The sequence below is a fragment of the Anser anser genome, assembly GCF_964211835.1.
Source record: "Anser anser genome assembly, chromosome: 1".
NCBI classification, from domain to species: Eukaryota; Metazoa; Chordata; class Aves; order Anseriformes; family Anatidae; genus Anser; species Anser anser.
In genome coordinates this window covers 138,762,073-138,768,082 of record NC_139720.1, presented here as the reverse complement: position 1 = coordinate 138,768,082, position 6,010 = coordinate 138,762,073, and the positions used below count along the sequence as shown (strand labels likewise).

Below are 6,010 nucleotides of genomic sequence, written 5' to 3'. Positions count from 1 at the left end.
CTCTTCAAGAACTGCTCCAGATATGGGTCCGCACCACGGGGTCCATCGCTCAGGAGCAAACTGCTCCAACCTGGATCCCCCACGGGCAGCAGCTCCTGCCAGGTCACCTGCTCCTGCGTGGTCTCCTGTCCACGGGCTACAGGTCCGGCCCAGAATCTGCTCCGGCAGGGGTCTTCCATAGGCCGCAGCCTCCGTCGGTGCAGGTCCACCTGCTCCACCGTGGTCTTCTCCACGGGCTGCAGCGTGGAACCCTGCCCCACTGTGGTACTCCATGGGCTGCAGGGGGACAGCCTGCTTCACCATGGTCCTCACCACAGGCCGCAGGGGACTTCTGCTCTGGCACCTGGAGCACCTCTCCCCCTCCTTCTTCACTGACCTTGGCGCCTGCAAGGCTGTTCCTCACTCCTCTCACTCTCCCAGCTGCTGTGTGGCGCAGTGTTTTTTTTTTCCCTGTCTTAAATGTGCTCTCACAGAGGCACAAAACTACATTGCTTATTGGCTCGGCTCTGGTCAGCAATGGGGCCCTTACCTAACATGGGGCAGCTTCTAGATTCTTCTCACAGAAGCCACCCCTATGGCCCCCTGCTACCAAAATCTTGCCATGTAAACCCACTACAGCCCCTCAAACAACTGCATCAGTGGAAAGTAGGAGAGAGCAAGGTGACCTGTGTGGTGTGCAGGACCAAGCTATGCCCTAAGAGGTTTTTCAGCTCTCTGGCCAAAGAATTCAGCTTTCATATGAAGAAGAGGGAGAGTGCTGCCTTTTCTGTGGCTGAAAACACTGTCCAGTATCAATTATTATAAGGCCTTTCATAACAGCCTCATGCAGTCAGAATGGGGGAGTTTTAAATAGTCACAGCTGTTCTCCGCATTCATTTGCTCCCTTCTTTAAAGGCTCAGCCCCATTCCCAGCATGTAGGTCATTCACACGTCTTTCTCGGTGAGCTTTTCTCCTGATTCCTTTCCAGCCAGCCACACGGTCACATCTCCCATACTTCCCTGCATGGTCATGTTGAACAGCATCCTGCGTGCTTGAGCCAGCCTTGATTTGCAGGTCTGCTGCCCAGTAATGACTGACAAACAGGCCACAGATTACTTCCATTTTATGACTTGAATTTAGGGAAATTGAGCATCCTAATTAAGCACAGATGTAAGGTTAAAGTGTAGAACAATCTGGACTGGTTTTCATTTAAGTCCCTTTCTGATTAATTTGGTTCCACAAGAGAGTCACAATTAGAAAAAAATATTTTGTCAATGTTGAAAGACATGTGATGTAGAACTGATTGGATTAAATCTGAGTTCATGTGAATTTTGGCAAATTCAATTAGGAGAGGCCCTTGCAAGTACTCTGTGGAAAACCTCCAATGGCTTTGCAAACTGTATTTGGATTTTCCTGTCCATAATGTTGCATGTGTTGACAGCGTGCCATCCCCGCATAATGTGCGAGCATTACAAAAAAGTTCCTTTGCTTTGCAGGAACTGTAAGGTCAGAAATGGAGCGAGACTGCAAACCCAGCTGCCTGTGAGGCTTCCCAGACCATGCAAAATGCCAGGTGAGCATGCTTCGGGGGGCAATGTGAGGACAGATCGTGGTGGGCTGCATCGAATGGGGCTGGTTTCTGGTGCAACAGAAGTCCAAGGCTAGGTGGGAGAATTTTCTGAAGCAGGGGGTCCTTCTTGTGCCATCGTTTGTCTTGCGGCTGGTGCAGAGGGACCCTAATTTCTGGCTGCAATCTCTGTTTGCAACCACTGTGACCTGGTTTTTGTACCTGGTACTAAAATGTCTCATGTAATGCATTTCTGGGTCTGAAAGCTGTGGGTCTGATCTTGCTGCTTTTTGACAGTTCTCTTATTGCTCTTATTGCAGAAGTTCCTGTGTCAAGCCAGATCTACTCTGGGGGAGAATTGGCTGAGTTTTGTCCAAACCCAACCTTGCTCTCCCCAGCCTCTCCTCCCCACGCAGACACATATGTATCCCTGCTAGAGGTAATGAGCCTGAAACAGTTTTATTTTCTGACTTTGTTCAAGATAAAATCCAGCTCCTGGCTTTCCCCACAATAGGCAGGAATGTGCATCAATTTTAATACCGGTAACATATGTCGTAGGCTTATACTATTTTTAATAACCCTTTGTTCTGTCTGTGCTGGCAAAGCATGATCACCAGGGCTCCTTTGGCTTGATAACTGCTCTGAACAAGCCAACAGGCAAGCAGGCACAGCCTTGTTTGTGAAAAGCAGATATTTTCCTTTCCTTAGAAATGCGATGTTTTGTTATTGATGCAAAATGGATTTGCTTCTCCCTGTTCTCTCTCTCTCTTCTTCAGTCATGCGCTGGATAGCACGGCAAACAACAGCAGCAACAACAAAAACCATCAACAAAACAATAAAAACAGCATGTAAAAATGGACCCCTGCAATACAGTCAAAATAGAAAGCAGGGAGAAATCTTGATGAGAGAACCATGAATTTTGTTGGCCGTTTCCCATCTCTCCCCGTAGCGGGGGATTGTCCCATGTGTCTGACAGGGGTAAAGTCCCTTTTTGCTGTGGCTTTCTGAGAAGCCCCTAGCTGTGTCAGCTTTGCCTAAGAGCTTGAAGTGTTTTCAGAAGCTTTAGAAATACTTGCTGCTTTTTGATGCAATTTACAGAGCCCCTTCTTCTTTCTTTTTCTTGTGTAAAATATTTTAAGAACAAAGTCACTTCATGAGTGTCCTGAAAACAAAGAAAACAAAGCACACACACACACACACACACACACATACCAAAATGAGAACCCCCTGAAACCAGCAGCCAAGGATATCTGAGCCCTGACGTAGCAGCCATGTGGGCTAGAGCAGCTGTGGCTGCAGATCTAGCTTCCCTGTGACATGAACAAGATTCAGACAAGCCCAAATCCATGGTTGAGGCTCCTGGGCAGGCTGGGTGTATTCACAGTGTTACCTCCCATCTCCTAAAGTCCTAGCAGCTGGCAGTGAGGACAAACTTGTGCCTTGTCCCCACTCAGAGTCCCCCAAATCAAAGCTGTTTCTGTTTATATCTTTTGTTGAAATGTTACACTGGGTGATTCTGCCAGAAGCAAGAGCTGTTTACGTTGACCCTTTCCACTGCAGGTCTCTTCTTCCGCACGTATACTGGTGTTGGCTCGTGGCACTGCAGTTCATGAGAAAGAGTGGTAGTTAGCATGCTGGTGCATCTCAGACTCCTGCTCTTTAATGGAAGTTCTCCCTCTCAGCACAACTTTCCCTCTTGGAGGAAATTCTTGGCTCCACCGAGTCAGTGGGAATTTTTCCTTTTCCTTTCATCCAGCCAAGATTTCCTCCATCATCTTCTGATAGCATCGTGAATTTGCTCCCCCTTTCATCATCTCTGCCTGTTCTGGAACTTGCTTCCTGTGCTCCTCAAGTCCTATTGTCGAACTGTTCCAATGCCCTTCCCCTTAAATGCCGTACTGTGGTCAAAAGTCCTTGTAGGAAAGCCCGGGGAAATTTTCTCTGGATAACCTTAAAATAATACATGCAATCTTCTGCAATCTGGTATACCACAAGGCAGAAGAGGAAATTATACTTGGGTCTTCTGTACCATTAGAATTGACATAGGGATTAATCCTTCAGACTTAGGTGGAATCTAATCTCTCTCTTCCACCTCTCTACGTTTTGGATGCATAATTATGTCTCTGTGGGGAGACCAGGGATAGATTCTGTATGACACAATTATTCTTCCCCTTGTCTGGCCATCATGAACAATGAGGCCAACTTTCTTGATACTTCTTTGGAAGTGTGCACGCAAATCCCATTAGCAAATTAAACGCTACAAGGAAAATCATCTTGAAGCCTTGCTGTAGTTGTTGAGGAGCCAAGCCGGGTCATATTGCAAACTTGAAAAGAAAATGACTAAGCTAGTGATCTCTGTTTTGGAAATAAACTTTTCCTTGGAGGTACTTTGGAGGCATGTGGGAGTGTTTGTTTGTCTGGTATATGTGAATTATTCAATTATGTCTTACTGAACTGTGGGTCGTTAAGTTATTTTGTTTTGAGGTACTTTTACAAACCCTCTGTAGACAAACCAGTTTATATTGGTATAGTCTTAATATGTTATTGTTAAAATGGTACATGAAATGTTACCCAATTTTTTTCTTCTTTTCTTATAGTGCAGTTGTGGGATTCTATAGAAGTAGCAAATATGAAGCCACTGCTTGCCTCTCCCGTAGTTTAAGGAGCTAGATTTTGGAGTTACTTACCCAAAAAGACAGCAATGCTATATCTTCCACAAATCAGTTTCTGCATCAGACACCTGAGTTTTATGAACCTAATATCTATTAAGTCAATGGACTGTAGGATATTGCTTCTGAAGCAAGGCTGAGACACTCAAGTGTACTGACAACATCCGCTTCTCAAAACCAACTTAAGCACTTGACCTTAAACTTAGCACCATCCGCGAACCACTGGTGGGCAGGAGGAACCCCTGAAGCACAGCTCTGTTCAGCAGCATGGGGGGAACTTACCTAGGTCAACAACCTTCCCTCCCTCCTTCCCTCCACCCCTGTGAGCTGTTACATAGTGCTTTCCAAATATCTTGTATCTGGCTTTGGCTTCCTTCACTGTGCAGAATGTGGCTTCTGGAAAATGTGCCTTTCAGAGACACTGAGATGGATATCCATCCAAATTGCATGGGTTTTACGTGGTTATGAAGTCCACACGCAAAATTTGTCAAGGAGGACCTGATCCTAATCCTGTTTGGAAATGACAGAGGAAAGAAAATAACCATTGTTATTACCATAAACACACAAAACTTGTGCCACAGCTGGCATGCCAACAGACTTCAACACATTCAGTGTTGAATCCTTGTATATTGGGCTTGTTCACTTATTTATGCCCAAAATCATGCATCTCCCTGCTTGTAGCATGACTTGGGTGCAATTCTGCTATACTAATTTCAGACTCATTAAGAAAAACTCCAAGCATCATATTACTCTGTGCACTGCATATGTACATGGTAGCAGCTGATGAAATCTTCCAGGAAGGAAGGGGAAATCTGCAGCCTTGTTAACTAATATTTTTGAAATGAGAGGGAGAAAAAATCTTAGCTGGAAGCATGGATCTGTCTACTTACCACCATAAAACAGATCCTTCCCAGTGCCTTTGCAAACATGCAAAGAAGCAGGGCAAAATCTCTCCTAAAAATAGCTTGGATTAACTAGTTTGGAGATTTACCGACCTTGTTAATTCCAGGGAACTGGTAAGAAATTTTCCATATAAATTGGAAATTATCTGAATGGAATGAAAATATTGCCAAAATGTTAGCAAATTCTTCATGCTCAGCCTCTGTTTTCCTGTAGTTCTCCTTGGGCCTGACTCACCTCCTCCTGGAATCACTGGACATCTTTCTCCTGGATTTGTTGGAAGCTTATCTGGTCGTGTACATTTTATTTTGAATTTCTGAGAAATTTATGTACAATGCTGTGAGTTGATGTAGAAGTAAACATTTATTGTACAGAGAATAAATACTGAAAAGTGATGTTATTTAATGGAAAAATCATTCTGCTGGGGACACTATACACAAAATCTAATAAAACTCTTAGGAACACATGAGAGAAATGTGGGGTTCCTTCACTTTGGGGTGAATTTCACATGTAAGACCTCAGCTACACTGACATCGTACTATGAAGCAACCTATTGTAAACATTTTACATCGAAAACAAAAGGTAGAACTTCATTGAAATAATCATAAAACTATTTTTCCTATACTAACTACAGCTGTGGGGCATGTTTCTATGGAAACAGTTTTCCTTATGTGCTTCTCTATAGCTAAAGGTCTCAAATGGACCTTCTGTCTACTCATTGCCTGTATAAACTGCAGATTCTGTACAATAATCTCTAACACAGATCAGCTGAATCTCCTGATATGTGTCAGAAAACATTATCAGGAGGCAAACACCAGTTATTGCAGGTTCCCATAAATTTATAGATAATCAGGTCCTTAGTGGCAAGTTGGCATCTTCAGTGTAAGGACTGTA

At 44.2% G+C, this 6,010-nt stretch overlaps 1 long non-coding RNA gene across 3 annotated transcripts; it reads left to right on the top strand.

Moving 5' to 3' along the window:
• The first annotated feature begins 616 nt into the window (after window positions 1-616).
• Window positions 617-5,539, top strand: LOC310885812. Of its 3 annotated transcripts, none has more exons than XR_014574991.1 (4): window positions 617-1,054; window positions 1,477-1,553; window positions 1,868-1,986; window positions 5,333-5,539. It is a non-coding gene; the product is annotated as an uncharacterized lncRNA (long non-coding RNA). The 3 variants fall into 3 exon arrangements; XR_014574992.1 differs by having other exon boundaries at window positions 930-940; XR_014574993.1 differs by lacking the exon at window positions 617-1,054 and having other exon boundaries at window positions 1,390-1,553.
• Window positions 5,540-6,010: the final 471 nt, after the last annotated feature.